The sequence below is a fragment of the Branchiostoma floridae genome, chromosome 15 (genome assembly GCF_000003815.2).
Source record: "Branchiostoma floridae strain S238N-H82 chromosome 15, Bfl_VNyyK, whole genome shotgun sequence".
Lineage (NCBI taxonomy): Eukaryota > Metazoa > Chordata > Leptocardii > Amphioxiformes > Branchiostomatidae > Branchiostoma > Branchiostoma floridae.
In genome coordinates this window covers 3440870-3464794 of record NC_049993.1, presented here as the reverse complement: position 1 = coordinate 3464794, position 23925 = coordinate 3440870, and the positions used below count along the sequence as shown (strand labels likewise).

Here is a 23925-nt window from a genome sequence, read left to right as displayed (position 1 = left end):
CTGATGGTGTTGTTGGCCAATGGTGCCCCCCGGTTTGTTGCCCCCCATTCTGCAAAGATCATGATGAGGACTTTAACCCAGCTGCAGCAGAGCACAACCCACGGGACCTGGGCGCAGGTACTTGAACAACGACATATGACGTACTGGAAATATAACCAAATAAGAAAGGCATAAATTTGCACGGTTAAAGGACATAAATATACTTGGAGGGCTCGGTGTAGTGTGTGGTCGCCTTTATTACCAAGATTTGCAATGCTGCCGACTTGGAATTTTGCATACATAGCCATTTCATGGTTTCCATGGCACCATAGTCTGGCACTATGCCCTATTGCGCGATTTCTGTGGATCCTGAGGTATGAGTTTGAATTTGACCACTTGACAGGCATGTTGTGTTTATTTAGTATATCGATTCTTTAAAGGTGTATTGTTCTTGCAACATATGTTGAAAAATCTAGCTGCAGGTAAAGATCGATCACAGTACACTTATCGCAAAGAGCAGGGGTGTACATACGTAACAACAGGGATGTTTGCGCCACCTTTGCCATCAATTGTCAAATTTCTTTTAATGGGTTCATCTGACATTATGGGGGTTGTTATAAATAATGTGTATATCAGCCATGTTTCATTCGTGTTTTTGCAGATGAAGCTTCGATCAAGACAGTGAATGAGGCATACGAAAGAGAGGCCCCACAGCGTCCTCTTTTCTGATATTGACGTAGATACAGCACACGCAGCAGTAGGTACTGTGGAGAATTTATCCAAAACTATTTTTCCCTGAGTGTAAAACAGCACGAAAATCGATATGCCGAAGAGTCTTGGAGCTCTAAATTCATAAATATATTTGCATTAATACGCCCTTAGCCCTCTCGAACATTTCAAAAATTCAAAGGTTGACCGAGGTTCACAGGTCACTGATCCTGTCATGTGATTTATTACGCCACATTACGTAATAGCTAGACTGTCGACTTCAAAGTCAGGGACCCTCACGCGATCCCACGACGAAGTTTCGTCAGCTGTACGATAGGGGCTTAAAGACACATATTTCAGACAGTTTGCCTAATTGCTGCAGTATTCTAATAATGACTATATCCATCGTTTGTTCGCAATTAACCATTTTATCTGGATTTCAAATAATGTTTTCTGCAATGTATGCGTATATCTTGAAAAAAGAGACAACTTTTGCCAAATGTATTTGTTGACATCAATTTTATCACTGCACTTTTTTAGATTGCTACGTTAGCTGCGACTACTGTTGCCGGATGGTGAGACATCGCCAGTGCTACTTACCCGAGAGATATTCTATCTGCTTGTAGCCACAATCTATGATTTACAATGATGAACGCTCGTGCACTTGTAGTTGCTAGGCGATCAAGTAGAAATTCGCCTAATCGCATTCTGAGTGTCCCCTCCCACAATTTAATTCATTTGTTAACTGAGCACCCGGTTACAGCACTGCCTAGGTGCTCTCAACAATGGATGAGATTTAGATCACAAATGCTAAAAGTATGTACAGTTGTTTAAGAAAGTGTATTTGAAGGCTGGCTGTATGAGCCTGTTTACATGAAGCTATGCTGAGTTCAGTACTTGAGACACAGCTTTCTTGTCAACTTTGCGCGGTACCGAAGTTACCAACCCGAAGCGGAGTAAGATTCAGCGGTACCACAATTTGTTGGCATGAAAACTGTGACTGCGACAATGATACACAGTTTGGTACATGCTAGACCAGCTTTATGTGAACATTTCAGCATTATGCCGTGACTTCTGGATGGAAGGAGTTTAGCAGGGTCGGTGTAAAGCTTAATAAAAGCCGGTTGATAGGGTAGCAATATAATACAGACAAAAACACATTATGGAACTTTATAGTGATTATAGTGATTGATTATACAACTTATCTCTTTATTTGCATAATAAGCATCTTATTATGTGCGTCATCACTTAGGTTATCTACATACCAAATATCAAGGCGATCTGTCAACACGTTGATTCATTATCCTCTGAAACTTTTAAACACAATTGGCTTGCAGTGGCCAATTCTAGCCTCCAAAGCAGCTAGGAGGCTAAAAATAATAGCATTTATTCTCCTTCGCGAGAGCTAGTTACTACTAGAAATCACGTCACGAGATATCAAAAACTGAAGTTCCAATACGTAGTACCTAAAAAAAAAACCGGGGACCCATTATCGAACTTGAAGTTTGTTTTACTGATCCCTACCTGCCTACTTAATATCCATGGAGGATTCATGAAAGGCTTCTCGAATTATACTCACACGCACTTTAAAACAGTTCACAATACAAGGTGCAGTACTTGAAAATAGTATTAAACTTTGCAAAGAATTTGCGGCGCATAACACCGTGAATGAGCAGGATCCTTATTTCTGCTTGGAGACTACCATTCCTAAGATTAGTCGGACCTTGTCAACGCATAACCAGTATGGCGTTGCTCACAAGTGACCTATCGGACACTCTATCTCTGTATTGTATGCCAAGTCAAGTCATCAGCGCTCCAGGACCTAAACCCTTCCATGAATGTACTTGTAGGTGAAAGATGAAAGGAACCATGAAAGTCCTGCTCCTGTTGATCGTGTTGGTGGCCATGGTGCCTGGTGGTGTTGTTGAAGCTGTATGGTGCCCCCCGTTTTGCTGCCCCCCGTTCTGCAAATATCACAAAGAGGACTTTATCCCAGCTGCAGCAGAGCGTAAACCACGAGACCTGGGAGCAGGTAACAGTACTAAGACTTATACCAAACTAGATTTATTACCGGCTAAGAGGGTATAAATTTGCACGGTTAATGGACATACATATACTTGAATTGTTTAAAGCATATGTGGTCACTTTTCTTAGTTATTACCAAGATTTGCCACGCTGCACACATAGAGTTTTGCATACATAACTATTTCTTGGTACTGGTATGTCACTCTGGCACTGGCCAAATTGCGTAATGTCTGTGGCTCCTTTTTTTAAAGGTAAGAGGTTGACTTTAACTACTTGACGGAATGCTGTGTTAATTTAGCATATTGTTTCATTGGATGGTCAGTGTATTTGTCAGGCCTAATATGTTTACAAGTCTAGCTGCATGTCAAGAACATACCACACTTATTGCGAACAGCAGAGGTGACACGACAAGCTTGTCATTAGTGCGTGCTTATCATATGTGTACATACGCAACAACAGGAATGTTCGCACCACATTTGTAATAAATTGTAATTAATTGTCATTCTTAAAAAAATGTTAGTCTGATTTAAAGAAGGGCGTGATCCGGATAAATAAATAATGTGTACATCTGCCGTTTTGTTTTTCGTGTTTTTACAGATGTGCCTTTGATGGAGATACTGAATGAGGCAAACGAAAACGAGGCCCCATAACGTCCTCTTTTCTGACATTGGTATGGATACAAGATTTACAGAAGAATGTATTGTTTGATTCATCTGAACCTTAGATTATATCTTATTTTTCTGTATGACCAAAGAGATAAGGGTCTGATGAAATATAAAAGAGATACAGATTATATCATTTAAGTCCTATCAACATGCATCATAAATAAATAAACTTCGTAAGTAGACTTCACCAATGATACCAAATTACAGCGTTGTTGTAAATTGTATTTCGTTATAGAATTAGTCAATAAACATAGACATTTGCACAACAGCAAAACCTCTGATGCTATTAAATATTAAACCCTTGAAGATCATACTCCCAGCTCTTGATACCTGCCGCAAGGTAATTTAATCAAATGTTGATAATTACTACGATGACGTCACGCCGACCAGAGCAGTCAATTCGAAGCCACCGATACTTTCGTGGCAAAAACAAAGCGTATGTTGTAGCATCTTTTAATTGTAGGTTACCGAGATAAATTGAAACTGTACGCTTCATACCAGGGTCGTTAAAGAAGCCTCATTACCCTAGTTCTGAACCAGCTGGCGTGTTCAAAATGATGTTATGAAAGTATAATCAACGTTTAATTCAATTACCTGACGACAGGAATCAAGTGCTAGAAGTATGATGTTGGATTTTTTGTTGTTGAATTATACAATAAGTGTGTAGATTCGGCGCAAACGTCTGTGTTCCTAGAATGATACTATTACCAGAAAACATGATAATTATAATATCAAGTAACGTTTTATTTTGGTGGCTGGCAATCAAACGCTAAAGCTCATCAATTCTGTGTCAGGAGCTATTTCAACCACTTTACCTAACTGCTTCAGTATCTTAAATTTATTATTTCTTCGCAATCAACTATGTCAAGTGTTAGATAAAGTTATCATTATTTACTTTTTATCTGTGGAAATTGACAAGACTAATTTCATAAGATGTTGGCTTTAAAGTTATCACAGTGACTGTTTTTTTTTTCTTTGGATTGTAGCATTCAGCTATGACATGTGATGCCGGATGGTGAGACATCGCCAGTGCTACTTACCTGAAGAAACATCTTCTGCTTGTAGCCACAATCTATAGCTATGATTTACAAGATAAACGCACGTGTAGTTGCTAGTCGATCGAGTAGAAATTCGCCCAATCTCATTCTGAGTGACCCCTCCCACAATTCAATTCATTTGTTAACTGAGCACCTCGTGCATGAAGCAGTGCCTAGGTGCTCTCAACATTGAATGGGATTTAGACCACACATTTTAAAATAACGTAAAGTTGTTCAAGAAATTGTATCTGAATGAGCCATATGAGTCCTTTTTACATGTAGCTATGTTGAGTTTAGTACTTGAGACACACTTTTCTTGTCAACTTTGAGCAGTACCTTAGCGACCAACCAAAAGCGGTTCCGGATTCAGCGCTACCACTAGAAGTTGGTATCAGAATTATGGCTGTGACGGTGACATTGATACACAGTTCTGCATAGCTAGCGCTCTAAAAAATATGTTAGACCTGCTTTATTCACAGTTTCCAGGTCACACGCAATATTGAGCACACCCCAGCTCTGTGCCTTGATTTCGGGATGAAAGGAATTTAATGGGGTTAGTGTTAAGTTTAATAATAAAAAGTGTGGCAATTAAAATTATTGCCATGGCGACGGTTTTATTGTTTATAAATATTAAGGATTGTTGTTATCAATGGGTTTTAATAGTCGTATTCCATTCGCCTGGCGATTAATGTTTAGAGAGGATTGCTGTCAAAAGGGGTTCTCTTGTGAGTGAAGGGTGAACTAATAATGTGAATGCTTCTCATCAATTTTACAAATCAGACCTTCATTTACATAAATCATATCATCAGTTGATCATCTTCTCTAGCTAAATAACAATATGCTAGAAATATCAAAGTCTTAGCAAAGAAAGCTATTGTAGTATTTTCTAATAATTTATGTAAATGAGACCCTAATTTACTTGATGTATGTCTAATAACGTTCAAATATCGTAGTTGCCAAATGTTGCAAGAATGAAATTATCATCATCAACCACTTTGATATTATAACAATTTCTCAATGATTATGCAAATTAGATAACAATTTGTATCATTTTATGTCTATCTATATTTCTCTATTTTTAAATTGCATATGCTATATGTTTGACTGAGTGTCCTATTACGCGGCTATGAATTGATAACTGATGTAGAGTCATACGCGCACTTACGCCTCTAGATACGGCCGTTTTTCATGGTCCGGATGCGGCGCACCACTTAGAGCAAGTCACACATGTTGAACTAGAGTTCCACGACCCCATACCTTCGTCATTAATTATGCAAATAAGGCTCTCATTTGCATAAATTATATAACTTGATCATCTCCTTCACCAAACAGACGTGCGCAATATATGTTAAGAAAGGAGGATTTGTCGCTTTTTCTGATAATTTATGCAAATAAGGACCTCATTTGCATAATCAATATTCAACGATGTTCACCTGTACATAACTTCCAAATGCTACAAGTATGAAATTCCCGCCATTTACCACAATGACATGAAAGCATTTTCTCATTAATTATGCAAAATTAGGTCTTTATTTTGCACAATATATATCTATCAATATTCTCTTTTTAAGTTACAAAGGTCACATGTTGCAATGGTCCTATAATTGAACTGAGCATGTTTAGACGATTTTCCAATCAATTATGCAAATTAGCTTCCAATCTGCATAATTGATATAGAATTATATGAAGCATCACGTAACCTATCCACATACTAAAAATCATAACAATCCGTCAACCCCTTCTTGAGTTATTCCCTTTCAAAGTCTGACACTACACCTGTCCTGCAGTTCCAAAACAAGCCGCTAGGGGGCCCAAACCTATACCACTTACTCACGGCATCAAAAGCTGTCTACAACTTAAAATTCATAGCCGCGACATGTCCAGAACTCGAGATATCAAACCAGGAAGTTCCGCTGCAGTACCGTAACAGGCCGCTAGGGGACCCAAAAGACCTACCCACATACCGAATATCAATACAATCCACCCAGGCGTTCTAGAGTTATGGTGGTCTTCTACAAACAGACACACATACAAACGCTACCCAATGGCGATGTTAACTATCACATCGCTATCTCACAACCCCACATGTTATACATCATTTAAGCTCAAACAATGCTTGTTTCACACATTAGTTTGCATTTTTGAAACAAAGATATCAAAGGTGAAGAAGGCCGCACCAAACTTTCCAAACTCCAAACGAACGAACCCGGAAGTGATTTCCACGACTCACGGGTCATTTTCCGAGGAACATATTTCAACCATCCTTTATCCCCTGTTTCAAATGTTTACATTTCCATGACCACCATACTACATACTACAATTCTGGTACGTCTGAAGTACTAGGCTTTTCTCAATTTTGCACGGCGATCAATCGAAAATCGCCTCGCGAGAATACACTGCTGTGCACACGTCTGGAAAGCATACCCGTGGAGGTAATGGTTCAGTCCGGCATGATGCGCGGCATGATGCGCGGAAAAAAAATTCCTGAGATGCCTGTACAGTTTTTAGAATTCTTTGCAAATGGTCGCTCACTATACTATTAGGCTCGCCAATCAGGCGTCGCCAAAATGCTACATGTATGCATGGTGGACATAGATGAACTCAGTATTTCTTTTGTGAAAATGAATAACATAGCAGTTAATGCAGGGTACCAAAATGAATGAATGAATGAATTTTATTTCTCAACAATCGCACAAGGTACAATGATGCAGAAAATACATATTTACTTAGTATATGACTACCCTTCTGAAGGAGGCGCACGTTAAGAGAATGGTCATGAAACAAGGGTTACCGACCTCAAATCATCATGGACGTAATGAACCATTATACGGGGGGGGGGGGCACCCATGTCCAGTATCAGGGTGAAATGCACGAAGTTGTCCTAAGTTAAGTTAGATGTCTGAAGTTGTCCAAAGTTGTCCAAAGTTGTACGAACTTGTCCGAAGTTATGACGTCATCTAAACTTTGGACAGTCAGCCGGGTGGTGTACGGAGTTGTACGAACTTGTCCGAAGTTATGACGTCACGCTGACCATGACGTCATCTAAACTTTGGACAGTCAGCCGGGTGGTGTACGGAGTTGTACGAACTTGTCCGGAGTTATGACGTCACGCTAACCATGACGTCATCTAAACTTTGGACAGTCAGCCGGGTGTACTGATCAGGTCGCGTATTCCTAGGAAGATGTCGCCTAGCATGACTTTGGCGATACATATACTACACTACGCGTCTACAGGTTTTCTGTGTTACGTTCAAATGTCTCAACTGTCATTTCTAGAACCTTTCTTCTAATGTTCTCATCTTCTTAGACGTCACAATCTGACGTTTACGTCACTAACTCAGGTGTTTTCGTAATTCGAAACCGGAATGCGTTCTTCGAACGGTGTCGTTTTTCAGTCTAACAGTTTGAAACCGTGTGGCGCTGAAGTCGCCACGGCTACTTTTTAGTCCGTGTCTTTGACGAAATAGACTTTCTTAACGGGGGATTTACGGACAATATTATATCATATCATGTCGTGCAGTAAATCTTTGAAGGCTACAGATCTCCATTCGTCCTGGAAAATCGAGTTTGACTGGAAGGATTTTCCGGAAGAACTTGTTCAGGTGGGTTAGTCGTATTAATCGCATCTTGATATGTTTTGAGTTCTGACTTTTGATTCATAAATCTTCTATTCTTTAGAAGTTACATCTTACAAAACAACATATTTTTTATCAGAATGCTGATTACTTATCTTTATTAAGATTTGTCTTATTCTTCACAGGGATGTTGTACTGTTGCATCTGTTTTGTGCGTGCCAACGGTGGCTGTTTTATATAGCCTTATCACGGTCGCGGCTTTTGCTGTAAGCCATGCACAAGTCTCTCCACCTGACACCAAATGGAGGGAAAATGTTCTTCTGTGGACAGCCATCTGTCTGCCAACAGGTAGATTTACTTCTAAACACCTTTTTTATTGTTTCAAATCAAACGTTTGATTCAATGTAGATATAATAACGTTATATGTTCAGAATTTACAACCGTCATTTCTAGAACCATACCTTGTCGAACATTCTTTTGCTTAACGTCACCAACAGACATTTACGTCATTTGCTCAGGTGTTGTTGTTTTTTCGAACCTGGAATGCGTTCGTAGAATGGTGTCGTTTTTCAATCTCTGTATTGCGACACGGCTGCTTTTATTTCATTTGTTTTATTCTTTTTAAACATCTATTAGCGGGGATCAAAATGACATTTACCTGTTGTCTTGGCAGGCGCTGGGAAATCTACTATCTGTAAATGGATTCAAGAACTTGTGACTGATGTTTACACGAAGTTGCGGAAAGACCATACGGACAGTGGTAGTCCGTCTGCTGGGTTTACTTATGTACTAAATGGTGGTACTTCAATTAATTGTTAAATTACAAGGAATAAAATAACAACTACTACTTCTTATGATACAAAGTACTGAAAGATGACTGCAATACATGTATTTTTTAAATAGATAGGGGAGATGTTTTCAGGTACTTGTATTTAGAAGTGACGTAAAAAAAGGGAAATATAATATTAAGAGTGAACTTAAATTATTTTGTGTGCATTGTTAAAACGAACGTTAAGAGGAGAAATACTAGACAAAAAAAGTGAAATAAATGAAATTTTTTACAATGCATGAACATTGATTTTGTGCTGATTAATGTGCATCTATATTTTATTTGTTTATATGCGTGAGTGGTGTGTATTTTATTTACACATATATAAGTTTTTAATATGTATTAATTAACTTTGGACAAATTCGTACACATGCCGCCCTACCCTGCCCACTGTCCAGAGTTAGATGACGTCACGTGACTTTGCACAAGTTAGGACAACTTCGCACACTTGTTGACCTACCCTGCCCACTGTCCAAAGTTAGATGACGTCACGTAACTTTGCACAACTTAGGACAACTTCGCACACTTGTTGACCTACCCTGCCCACTGTCCAAAGGTAGATGACGTCACGTAACTTTGCACAACTTAGGACAACTTTGCACACATGCCGCCCTACCCTGCCTACTGTACGAAGTTAGATGACGTCACGTAACTTTGCACAACTTCGGACAACTTCGTACACTTGACACCCTACCCTGCCTACTGTACGAAGTTAGATTACGTCATGCAATAAATGTTTTGACGTCATCTGTGACTCCCGATATAGCATCAAAGCCAGTGGGAAACGGTTGTAACTTAGTACAACTTCGTACAACTTCGTACACCCTAACTTCGTGCACTTCACCCTGATACTGGACATAGCTCGGGGGGGTGGCAAACTGTAGGGTCTCTTCTTGAGACAGAGCATTTATGATAACACTTTTTAATGTTTTTAATCTTCATTTTTACCTTTTTTATCATTCATCTTTACTTAACACCCTGTAATATCCATCTCATTATATGGTACCACTCAATCTCCTTATCCGGCAGCGGTCTGCCTCTTAGGCCTCTCTTAGGTCACTGTCCGAGCAGGTTGGGCCAAGTTTCTAAGTCGAGCTATCCTAATATCCAGCTAGCAGTTTTTAACATGTGCCTATCCACTGTTAGTGTTACGAGTCAGAGATATTACGGTCATGTAAAGCTTGAAAGAGCATTCGAACAATATTTTTATCGTTATCGCCAATACTGTACACACTATGTACTTCCCAATCATCAAGCATTTACAAAGGTGCTTAATTCCTTTAATTTCATTCTTACTCTAATGTTCGTGGCTCAAATTCCTTTACATAGATTCTTACTCTTATGTCCGTGGCTCAAAAGCGTCACCTAGCAGTTGATAGCAAAACTGCAACAATCTCATATTGTGAAGGAAGCTTCAGCCATCTCCTCAGTGCGGCTGAAATCTCAGATGATATGGGATCCATCGCGTTTTTTTTTATCTATGCAAGTCCCTTGGTCACACCTCGAGAATCCGTCTGTTGTCGATGCAGTATGTGTCTGTACAACATTGGACAATATTTGCGTTGGTGTGCCTTTCATTAAGACAATTCTTTGTCATCGTACCGCAAATCGTTGCAGTTCTAACAAACATTGCTAGGCGACGTTTGTGATCCATAGAGAAGCTGTTCAAAGGACACACTTTTCACTTGTACCAATTCCCCCATAGTTTTGCGCTAGTATTAATATTCCTAATTTGAAACCTAATCCTTGAAACTTAATTCAGAACGCACTTTGCAGCCAGAGGCTGAACTATGTATGGCTTACAATCATTTCCAGTACATAAAATGCTTGAAATATGATTCACACATTAAAATTCTCATACGCATATACGATATTTTGCTGAATAAAGCTGTCACATTAATTAACATCATGAAAACATCAGATTCTAGGATACAATGAGCATTGCGTATCACATGAAATCTCTGTACAATACAAATAAATTATCGAAGCTTGGCAAACAATGCACACATCAAAATCTGGTATGTCTGTATAATGTGTAAGTAAATATCATTATTCCACCAGTTACTAGGGGACAAAGAGATAAGCGTTGTCATATAACGCAGCATATACTATGATTTTCGTTCGTTTATATACACTATCTATATACACTATCTCGGCATTCGATCTAGATCCTATTCAAATTTCACTCCTCCAAATGTCCAACTCAGCGGGCGACTCAATTATTCAGCAGGTGTACCAGATACGTGATTGGGGAGTTCTAATATCCGTTCGATCGGCAAAACGGAATGTCCAATTTCTCGGTTCTGTTGGTCTGACAGGATACTAAGGTCAAATATAGACAGAGTCAAAGTATAGAGTGTATGTAGGTTTTAGTAGTATTTAGTCATATTAGTCGTCCACAAGCAAGGAATACATTATACATTTATTGTTCTTTCTAATGGTTTTGTGTGTACACAGCAGTGGACAGAAAACGTATAACAAACGGATGGGTTTGCAAGAAGGTAAGTCTGGATCAAACTTTTATATCTTTGGGTAACCTTTGTTTATGGGATGAATCTGCTTAATCTTATATCCGTATCCATGTACAAAGCCAATGTCACACGATTAATGATATGAAACTATCATTCCAAGTTTGTTTCGCCACGATCATTCATCTAAATGGTTAATGTGTTTTTGATATTAAGTACAGATGAATCTTAATTCTAGTTTATCATCAAGTTACTGCGGATCTGGTCAATGTGTCTTTCAATAAATTTTATCTTCCAGTGACTTTTGTCCTGGTGGTAAATCTGTCTTGCCATTACCAACGCCTCTTGCAAGAAGCTGGTGGCTTTTTGGTGATAACCCAGGCCATCCCAGGCTAACCCAAGGAGGATGAGCGAGTCAACAATGTCAGGATGTGCTGTACTCTGACCATAGATGCCACTGAACATCTGTAATGCCTGATCAAGGTGGTTGATTGCTTTCTTGTAATCACCCAGATCTGTCAAGGCCTTTGCCAGGTTGTTGAGTGTAATGGCAACGTACTGATGTGTTTTACCTACAAAGTTACTCTTGTACACGAACAGTGCCTGTTCATAACAGCTGATTGCTTTCCTGTTCTCACCCAGTACACCCCAGGCTAACCCAAGAATGCTGAGTATGGTGCCAGTTTCATGATGTGTTGTACCCCGACCATAGATACTCCTGTACATCCGCAGTGCCTGCTCATTGTAGCTGATTGCTTTCCTGCAGTCACCCAGGTTGAGCCAGATTTTCCCCAGGTTGCTGAGTGACTTAGCAATGTCACGATGTTCTGTTCTCTGGCCATATATTTGCTTTAGCATCTGCAGTTCCTGTTCAAGGTAGTTGATTGCTTTTTTGTTATCATCCAGGTAACCCCAGGCTTCCCCCAAGTTGCCGAGTACCGTAGAAATATGCGGATGTGCTGTATTCTCACCACAGATAATCTTGAACAGCTGCAGTGCTTGTTGAAGGTAGCTGATTGCTTTCCTGTAATGACCCAGATGACGCCAGGCTTCTGCCAGGTTGTTGAGTGAAAAGGCAATGTCAGGATGTGTTGTACCATGGCCATAGATAACCCTGCGCATTTGCAGTGGCTGTTCATAGTAGCTGATAGCTTTCCTGTGATCACCAAGCTCATACCAGACTGACCCTATGTTGTCCAAGGAGCCTGAAATGTTAGGATGTGCTGTGTTCTGTCCATAGACAGTCCTGCGTATCTGCAGTGCCTTTTCATGGCACCAGATAGCTTTTCTTAAGTCACCCAGATTTTGCCAGGCCGACCCCAAGTTGTTAAATGACAGGGCAATGCTAGGACGTGGTGTACTCTGACCGTAGATACTTCTTTCCATACGCAGTGTCTGTTCAAAGTAGCTGATTGCTTTACTGTAATCACCCAGGCTACTCCAGACTATCCCCAGGTTGCTTAGTGAGATACAAATGTCAGAATGTTCTGCACACTGACCATGGATAATCCTTTTCATCTGCAGTGCCTGTTCATGGTAGCTGATAGCTTTTATAAAATCACCCAGATTATGATAGGCTGTCCCCAGGTTGTTGAGAGAGGAGGCGATGTCAAGGTGTGCCGTACTCTGACCGTAAATATTTTTGCGTATCTGCAGTGCATGTTCATAGTAGGTGATTGCTTTTTGGTAGTCTCCCACCAGTCGCCATGCATCTCCTACATTGTTAAACAAAACACTTTTTACAGTGTCTGAATGTACATCTTTTTTCAGGGCCTCATCGAAGTAGAGTATAGACAACCTAAATTTGCATAGCTTAAAGTACATTGCTCCACGTATTTCTGGAGACATATCACAGAAATTTGGTGACTCTTCTTTGACAGGATCAAAAGGATACAAGGCGCGCATCAAGCTAGTAATCGCTGGATCTGCCCATGGTTTCAAAACTTTCGCAAGGGGGATTGCTGTATAGTAGTATCTAAAAAGCTGTTTTTCGTTTGGTAGATAGAAAACCGGTTTTATTACACTTGTTTTCATTTCATCATTTGTATGTAGAACTGATTCTTGTCCATGCGGCACTGTTTCCATTGAGGCCAAAGCTGAAAAGTTTTCCTTCTGCCCACCATTTGCAATGTAGGTTCTGAGCCTGAGTTCTGCTGAGATGCTGGTAAGCACTGTCAGGTGGTGAGCATTGTTGGCGCTGATCACATGTTGTGTTTCCATTTCTTCTATTGTCTCCCAAACAGTGCCGGGCATGATGCTTTTAGACAGTGCAAAACAGTCCACTGCTACCACTGGGAACCGATAAATTTCTTTTTTGACATCAATCAGCCTTGCTGTAAGTCTTTCTTTTTGCATTATGTATATATTCCACTTTTCGGTGTCTGCCATTCGGCGAGCCATTTCACCCCCTCCAGCTTGCAGTATATGCCCTGTAATTGTCATGTATGTATCAATCAAATCTTGGTCCCCTGCTATCAGACATGGGTTTCTCAAGACAGTGGCAAGATGATATTCTTCCTTCATGTACAACGTGACATCGTTTCGCAATATTGAAACCATGTGTTCTGGGGTGCAGATGAGCTCACTGGGTGGTTCGTTATCTGTTCCCTGCCTGCCCAATGGAGTCTTGCTTGCCTTTGGCATGGATCCATCAAATGCAAACCCACGTGGTGTAACAGAGTCATAGAACCAGTCGTCAAGTGGATTCTTAGAGTAAAAGTCATTGAGAGATTTTATTCCTAGTGCCGGTCCAATGGTTTCTCCCAGGTTGACCACCTTGAGGTGTAGATAGTGGGTGAGGTTCCGGAAATAGACAAGGCGTTCTTCACTTTCATCCTCTACCAAGATGGCGAACTCCAGGTCCGAATATGGAGTAACCAGTGCTGTGGCTTGTGAACCCAAACCTATCAGGGCATACTTACAGGGAGGGGGACCCATTAACCCAATGCACTCTTCGACAAGCAGGCTGACGAACTTTTTCCTTTGTTGTGCAATATTCTCAAACAACTGCCTGACAGCCTGAGCTCGTTTTGCCTCTATCTCTTTGACACATGGGTCGTCCTCATCATGTACATAGGGATCCAGCTGCTGGTTAATGGTTTCCATCTCCAGCTTGATCTGGTCCCGCATCTCCTTCAGCTGTTTCTTGTGTTCGTCGGTGTCATCTTGTTTTATATTATAATGAATGCCCAGAATGTTTTTAATAAATAACATTTCTACTGCCTTAACACCTTTTGTAATAATTATACCATTGAGGACTTGATCCTCTGACCTGGCTATTGCTGCATTGTAGAGTGCTGCTGCTTTGACAAAGTCTCCCCCGTCTCCTGTCTGCTGACCTCGCTTACTGTAGACATCCCCCAACTTGTGCAGGGGCTCCACCTCTCTCTGGTACTGCTGCACTGTGGGATCTGAGGAGGAAGATGTTGAATATATTTCGGCCCTCATAATCATGAACATTGTGGCATGGGTCCTACCTTTATTGAAACTTTTTAAACATTATCTCTATAAGAAATTGAGTACGTTAACCCTATCCAGACGGGGCTTTGTTGGCATTCCCTGGCCTTGCGGGGGGGGGATTAATTTCTTAAATCTTTATGTCATTATGACGTAATATTACGTAATAATGACGTCATTGATAGACTTTTTGCCAAAACTCGGAATTCTTATAATACCTAAATATTCTACACAGAAAGTTATCAAAAGGATTTCTTATCAATATTTAAGTGTTATAAGACTTCTGTTGTCAAACGCCTACACAACGACGTAAAATGACGTAATTGATTGACGTCATCTGTAGTTTAGCTATCCGCCATCTTGGATTATCAACCTTAAATGTCTGATTCAATATATAACGCTAAAACCCAATGAAAATGGATTGAAAACGTCCACATTAATGTTTTCTGTAAGAAAATACCAAGTAGTGATGAAATACGAGTGAAAATAAGCTGGTTATACTTTTTGTCATAATATTGTCGGCCATCATTGATTCTGACCAGATACGTCATCAGATTAGCACAATTTATTAATATTTAATTATGGATGTTCAACTAAGATGTCTATGATATTAAAGATATATGAAAATAAGTTTAATTTAGCAAGAAGATCTTAACCCTATTCAGACCGTGCTTTTTTGGTCATCCCTGGACCGGGGGGACTTTTGAGGCCCTCCACTTCTAAGTCCTATAACTCTAAAACGACGTGCCGTAGGGCCACCAAATTTTTAGGACATGATTTCGACAAAAATATCTGACAAGTATGTGACGTGTGACGTTACGTTGACTTAACGTAATTATGACGTCATCAATTTGATTACATTGGCCAAACCCATGAAAAATGGATATTCTCAGAAAACATCAAGTTTTGCCACAAAAATGTAACAAAAAGTGCAGATAACAGAATAATAATGTTTATTACGACTTGCGTTGCCAATAGCAACATCAATGACGTCAATATGACGTCATAAAATGACGTCATGCACATCTAAGATAAGAGTTGGGCTCCGCCATATTATATCCACCACCTTGAATTTTTGAAAATACTTTTTTTGCAACAAGTAATCGCAAAGGGCAAAGGAAATAGACTAAATTCATTTATTTAGATGGTTTTTGATGAAAAAATACCAGGTAGTTACAAATTTTAAGGGATAATTAGCTTGTTATTCTTGATCTGGCCATTCGGTCCGCCATCTTGGATTTTGGGCTGATGACGTCATCAAATTAGCATAATTTATGCATATATAATTATGAAAGATATGCTGAATAATATAAGATTTTATTTATGTAAAAAAAAGGAAAATTTGTCAAACTTCGTTAAATTGTTGCAAACAATATTTTAGGAAAACTCACCCAAATTTGGTGGCTCTAGCGTAAGCCGTTCTGGCGTTATAGGACATCGAAGTTAGCGCAGGCCTCAAAAGCCCCCCCCCCGGTCTGAATAGGGTTAAAATTCCATTGCTTAAGCCTAAATAATTGATTTTTGTAACATTTGTCTTTCAGAAACCCGTTGCCATTGCAACACGAAAGATTATAAACTTTCTTTTTTATTGTCAATTGTTGCCAACAATATCCAAGGAAAAGTCATCAAGTTTGGTCAAAATTGGCACACTTTTAGCCACCCCCCGTCTGGATAGGGTTAAATAATAAACTTAATTTTGATGGATATTGACAAAAAGGTCGCTATAACATGACTATATGCCCTGGAATTCACCTCAGTAAATACATTTTTAAACGAACACTCAACCGCGAAAGTAAATCCCCACGAACTTTTAAGTTTGCGGTATCGTCATACTCATAGACTGTGGTTGCATACTGTAATGGAAAAATGTTCACGGTAGATTTGTGTTCGCGGTAGCGCCATAGACGGTATAAATGTTCACAGTGGATACGAGTTCGCGGTGAAGTGGCCACCGCAAAAAACGCGAACATAAAACACCGTAAACATATCTGCATTTACTTAATTTTTGTGTAAGGCTCGGAACTTTTTTATCCTACCTCGCAGTTCTGTAACAATTGTTTCCACCACTAAATTCAAAACATGCCTGATACTTTTTCAACTGCTGTAGTCAGCTAGATAATGCTCCTACTATAAAAATTGCTAAACATAACATAATGATAACATGAATTTTCTCCTTACCTCTGACATGTACGAGCTTGAGTGCATCTGCAAACTGCTGCTCTGCTAAGTCCAGGTCTCCCCTGGCAAGGGATGATTCTCCTTCCTGAAGTTTGTCTTTGTACAATCTTAGAATAAAAGACAATGTTTTCTTGATTGACCTTTAGCTTCGATGGGAGGCACTATATTACTAGCTGTGTATTCTCACCATAAATAAATATCGTGTTGGTGCGTCTTTATAACTTTTGAAATGTTGGTAAAAGTTCAAGTACCAAAGAAACATTGAGATCATCCCCCCTAGGGGCTTTGGTATGTCCTGCAGCATTGCACACCGAGATTCTCTTACTAGTACAGTCCATAGTAAAATTACATGCCGACTATATTTTATGTGACCCACCACAAGCTACTTATTCATGGGAGTGGTACTGTTTTTGAGTGTATTTTTGACAAAATGAGTGTGCTTATGCCGTTATGTATTTTTTCCAAAACTTTTCTGTTTCATGTATGCTGAAAAGCAGTTAGCAAGCAACTAGATATGATTTTAAAAACGGCCAGACGTTTCAAGTGGCATCCACATCTTTCGCCAGTGTCTGAATGAGTGACAATCGTTTACAAAATCATATCTATTGGTTTGAGTAACAGCTTTGGCATATCTTATCACCTGGATGTTTAACCTTCGTTGACTTGATTTATTTTGCCTTGTAATGTAGCATAGGATTATGATGAAATTAAAAATTCCTTTCAGAAAGTAAATACTGACATAAACGAAAAATGAAGATATACAATGTATTTTAAAAACAGATGTGACTAACTACAGCAAAAATGTTCGATTATTATAGCAAATGTATAAAATTCTAGATTCATCGTGGAGCTATGAAGTCTACAATCTCATGTTCTACATTCTACTCACCCATCATTGTTTTTCTCGTCTACATCACTTTCAGATGCAAAACTGCTCATCCATGGCTCCGTTTCGTCGCTATAAAAGAAGAAAATTGTACCATGAATTGAAAGTGCTGTAATTATGTCACCAGTGTAAATCAGGAGTCAACTATTTACAAAATTTGCTTTGTGAAGTTTCCTGACCTTGTCATGTCTGGATGGAGATGATTGTCCTGAATGATGTCATTGCTTGTGATGTTTTCGGACTGTTGCTTCACGGTTGGACTTCTTTCTCCTGGCCTTTGTTTCTTCGTTGATGATTTCTGCATGGTACAAGATATATCTGTCAAGCTCTACATACTTGTATAAGTTGGAAATACCAATGCACATGCATGCACTTGTGCATGTGCGTGCTCGCGCCCGTGTGTGTGTGAGCGAGTGTGAGAGAATGCATTTTGTGTGTTAAGTGATTTTAAGTGTATTACATGCCATGTGGAAAATGTACGTTGTGAACTTTGTAGTCGCATGACGCATTTAGCATTACTGGATTGCACATCACTAACGATTTTACCACAAGCACAATGAGGAAAAAGAAGAATTGATAACTGACCTTTTCCAACGCTTCCCTGATCTTGTCCATATATCTAATCCGATGCTTCAGAGTCAGTTTTATCCCAGAATCCCCACATCTTGTTAGGGCCTTTTGATACATGACAGCTGCTTTGCAAAACTGGGATACGTCAGAGGTTGTCTTGCCTTTGTCTATGTAGAAATCTCCAAGTGATTTTAGAACCTCAACTTCCAAGAACATGTCACTGTTCCCAATTGCAGTCGATAGCATTTCTGTGTAAGTCTGTTCAAAGGAATATCTGACACTTCTTTCCAGCTTGTCGCAAATCTCTGCCACCCTCAAGACATTGCTGTCCACCGTCCCCCAGTAGTCTTCCGACAACCACAGGAAGTGTGGCGAGCACCCCTGCAGCAGTTGTCTGGACAGTTTCTCCATGTAGCCGATACGATGTTCCAGTGTTTCTCCCATGTCTGGATCTGTGCAACGCAGTAGGGCAGCAGCATAGAAACCAGCAGCCTTGTCAAACCCTGTCGAATCTTTACTGAGCTTGCCTTTCTGAAGATGCAGGTCTCCAAGAAATTTCAGGACTTCTACCTCCATAAAGCAATCCTTGCCAATAATGGCATCTCTGAGAGCCCGTCCGTACCCGACTTCTTGTCTATCTTGACTCTTGAGGCATTGCTCCAAGTCCTGTAGCTTGTTTGCCAGGCTGGTCATAACTGCGTAAGACATTTTCTCTTGTTGTATTTGATTCTTGGCTTTGATAAATAGAAGAAAATGCAAAAAAATACACTTTATGTTCCTTCGTTATACAATTCATTTTCTTGATAGCTATGGTAGTAGAGTAGTTTAGTGACAGCACAAACTGTTGACACAGAGCAGAAATGGCGTTTTATTATTAAAAGCAAGGCTAATAAATACCCTTTGGGGGCATAAACCTACTGTACACCGTTTCTAGTAACATGCAAATGTACCAAAACTAGTTAGAAATTATACTTTCACAAATAGTTTCTTTTTGGTGTAAGATAACTAAGAAATAGTGAAGATCTGGAAATTAATATAAATGAGTGATTTGACAAAAGTTTATTCAGTGTACATCCGAGTCCGTTTTAAAATGATGTATGATTTGTATATGTTCTGTGAATATGACTCTGAAGAATTCGACACATTTTGAAGATATACCACCATTGTGCTGCCAATAATTTAGTACTTTTTTTAGAGCGGGACTTTCCATTGTACCATGCCTATATCAACACGCTTTTGTGTGCTTACAAAAGGAGCAACACGGGGATTAAAAAGAAACTGTCACCCGATATGTTTACACAATGACTGAGTTGGGCAGTGTAAATATCATAGTTCAGTGTATTGGGACATGAACACAGTGCGGCTTAATTGCAAAGTACCTATGTAGCCGCCCCTGCAATTCTACGGTGACCGTCAGAGTTGTAAAAAAGCCTTGGAAAAAAATTCCAATTTTGACCGCATTACAGGGGCGGCTATAAAGGTGTCCCACTGGATAGTTTACGGGTTTTTTTGTGCACTTTCGAGCGTAGCCATGTTTGGACCCGTGAGACACCCTGCTGCAGTTAGGCTTAGGTCCCATTTTCGAAACGGGGCTCAGTCAGGATGATTGCGGAAATGAAAAAAAAATTGGAAGTGTTTACCCAAGAATATACACAAATTACTGACTTTTTTTACGTTCTGTGTGTTTTGTTGCCTTTCTGATCATATTTTTTTTTGTTCCCGAAAGAGAAACGGCCAGGTTCCGGGTTGGGAATTTGGACTTGGCCCTTAATAACGAGCAACTTTTCGGCCAAGCTGCCGTTTTTTAAACTCGCAGTGTTGAAATCAACATGGGATCCTATGACATATAGACGACGTGACCTTATCGTGCACATGAAAACACCAAGAGGTCGCCCCCCCCCCCCCCCCCCTCCCTCCGGATCCCTGGGCCCCCGCTTGTATCCAGTAGTCCGCGAGGAAAAATTTATGCCACACATGGTTTTAGAGCCCGGCCGGGGCTACAACCCCTGCGGGCATCGATGCAACTGTGGTCGTAGCTTTACCTGGTCAGGATGAACAAGCTTTTTAGAAACTCACCTGGATGTCTAAGGCCCCACAGCTCTGAACAAGCGAAGGTACAGATTTGCTTGATTCAAGCTTTACTATTGAAACTTCTGGTTTTTCTCTCTGACTCAAGCGGGGTTTTCCCTGTGTTATTGTCGGGACTTTCCAGCAAGACATCCCAAACAGTGTTGTATGGCCCGGTAACTTGATATGAGTTTACGCCTACGGTCAGTCAGGGTCCTTGACAGCCATTTGAATCGCACGTTTTGCTAGTACAACACCATATAGACATCTACACGACTGAAATTACAAAAGCACTGCTTTACAATATGTACGATATATCTGATAAACTGTTTTATCAGCCTTTGATGTTGTGTCAACATCACCCGGAACATCCTCTCACTAGAGGATATGGTTTTGTTAAGAATTAGTTTTAAAAACATTTTCCCAATCGGCTTGTTGATCGCGTCTTGGCTTGGCAAAGACTAAGGAGTAGGGATAGGTTCGTTTTGTCTTGTGGGATGGTCCAGAAAAATTGAGGCAATTCTTGTCAAACGGACGCACACTATACTAGTCGTCTGGCCCCTGGGGCAACGCCAACAATACACATCGTTCGCTTTGACATTTATGTGTTCTGAGCACAATGTGGATGTAACATTTTATATCAAGAAGATTATTCACTTGCTCGGTTGAATGTAAAGGATTCCAGGCCACGATTACAATTCATTTTCTTGGTATCTAGTAGATTAGTTAAGTGGCAGCACAAACCGTTGACATTCAAATTTAAATGAAAAATGATACACCGTTAAAAATCAGAAATGGCGTTTTGACTTTTGTAATAGAAAGCAAGGCTTCTAATACTCTTTTTGGGTATGGATTTTGGGTACACCGTTTTGGGTAACATGCAAATTTACCTAATCTAGGAAGAAGTTACTTTCACAAATCATTTTCTTTCTTTTCTTTTTCGTGTAGGATAACTAAGAAATAGTAAAGACATTATGGTAGTTAACCCTCAAGGATTGAAAATGAGTGGTTTGTTTAACATCTATTTAGTGAAAATAAACTTCAATGTTACCCACCTCATTCCATCCGTATCCATATTACAATTAGGTTAGATTAAAACTTGTATAAACATATATCAATATAGGTCTATGAAGAATTCAACACATTTTGAAGATATGCCACCAAAGTGCTGCCACTAAGTAAGTACTATTTTAGAGCGGGAGTTTTCCATTGCGCCATGCCTACACCAACACGCTTTTGTATACTTGCGAAAGAAGCAACAATGGGGTTGAAAACAAACTTGTCACCCGATATGTTTGCACAATGGCTCGCTGGGGTAGTGTGGATATCATAGCCTAGGGTATTATGACATGCAAACGGTGTGTATCCATAGAAAACTGTGGCGTAACTGGTAGAGCGTTCGGTTCGGAACTATAGGTCCCGAGTTCGATCCCCGCCGTGCCCCCGACGTTGTGCCCTTGGGAAAGGCACTTTACACGACCTTCCTCACCTCACCCAGGTATAAAAATTGGTACCTGACTTCGGTCAGGGAGGTAAAAGAAAAGACTTCCTTTACCTTCTAATAACTTACTAACGTGAGTTCAATGCCACATATTGTTCTCGTCTGTCTAAAATAGCCAATCAAATTTTAAAAAATGCATATAGCCCCTGTAATGCTACGGTCACAAAAAAGCCCAGCCGGGCAGCTTACGGGCTGTTAGTTTTCTTTAGATATGTACTGTCGGTCGTGACACCAACGGTCAACTTTTGGGCACCACTCGGATTAAAACAAAAAAACAAACAAAAAATTGCTGTGTTAAAATCGACAGGAACCTGACGACACATGTACGCCCTGACCCAATCCTGAAAACATCGAGAGGTACTCCGGTAATCCACCGGAACAATCTATATGCTACTTACGGATTTATAGCCCGGCCGGGGCTACACACCCTACTGATATCGGTGGAATTATGACCGTACCATTACCTGATCAAGATAAACAAATTTCTTAAAAACTCACCTTGACGTCTCAGGTCCCACAGCTCTGAGGTATGAGCCAGGGTAGAGATGTGCCTGGTTCTCTCTATACTGGTGAGACTTCTGGTTTTTCCCTCTGACTGAAGCGGGCCTTTCCCTGTATCATTGTCGGGACTTTCCAGCAAGGCATTGCTTACGGTGTACGTCAAGAGTCTGTTGTTTGGCCAGATAACTTGATATAAGTTTACACCTATGGTCAATCAGGGCCCTTGAAAGTTATTTATACAGCACGCCTGTAGTACTACATCTTGATTGTGTAACGCTATACATCTAATACATAGAAACGGCAAAAGAATTGGTCTATAGTTTGTACGATATATTTAAGTGTTTGGCTAGCCTTTTGTTGTTGTGTCAATGTCACACCTTGTACCACTTCGCCTTTTCGGCTGTCTATGGAGAGAGAGGGGTTTGGGGATTTTCGATTTTATCAACATACATGTACGGCCTTACGATGTGACCTTATCCTGCAATGCCACGTATTCCCGCCTGTCGGCGCTGGTAGGATCATGATGAAAACTTCGTGACGTAATACTCATCCAACCGCACCTGGCATTCCCCCTGCAGACACTTCAGCATTGCAAGGAGGACTAAAAGTCGTTAATCGACATCATCATTGACCGTTTCTCTGAGTATCATTACTAGCCTGATCGCCATCTGTCAGTCTTGCCTCCTGTGTGGCCCCATGGGGCACCCTGTGGCCAACGAGCAACTTTTGGGTCCGGCTCGGATTTGTTAAAAAAAAGTGGGGACTCGACAGCATATGTAGAACAAGATCTAATCATGAAAACATCGAGAGGTACTCCGGAAGTTGAGAGGGACAACTATATGCCACCTATACGGCTTCCTAGCCCGGCCTACACACCCTACTGACATCGGTGTAATTATGACCGTACCATTACCTGATCAAGATTTTTTTTTAAAACTCACCCGGACGTCTCAGGTCCCATAGCTCTGAACATACCAGGGTAGAGGTGTGCCTGATTCTCTCTATACTGGCGAGACTTCTGGTTATTCCCTCTGACTCAATCGTGCCTTTCCCTGTATAATTGTCGGGACATTCCAGCAAGGCATTGCTTACAGTGTACGTCAAGAGTCTGTTGTATGGTCAGGTAACTTGATATAAGTTTACACCTATGGTCAATCAGGGCCATTGATAGTCATTTGAATCGCACGCCTTGCTAGTACTATGCATTGATATAAACATCCACAAAACTGAAATTTCAAAAGCACTGGTTTATAGTGTGTACGATATATGTGAAATATGGAGATCGTTTCACTGCAGAATGTAAGAACCTAGGAAAGAGGTAAAAAGCGTCAATGTGGGAGTAAAACAAGAGCACAAAATAGATAAGCTGAAGAAGAAGTGAACTTGTGAAATAAACAATTCGACAGTGGCAGACCACGTCACGAGAAAATACTGTGTTGTAGACTAGGAGACAGCCAAAAGTATAGACATTGATCATAAC

The 23925-nt window shown here is 40.3% G+C and overlaps 1 long non-coding RNA gene across 1 annotated transcript; it reads right to left on the bottom strand.

The window, feature by feature from the left end:
- Positions 1 to 16920: 16920 nt before the first annotated feature.
- Positions 16921 to 18547, bottom strand: LOC118432357. Its single transcript, XR_004833067.1, has 3 exons — positions 17986 to 18547; positions 17810 to 17878; positions 16921 to 17027 (listed from the first exon to the last, which is right to left on the bottom strand). It is a non-coding gene; the product is annotated as an uncharacterized LOC118432357 (long non-coding RNA).
- Between the last annotated feature and the right edge of the window lie 5378 nt (positions 18548 to 23925).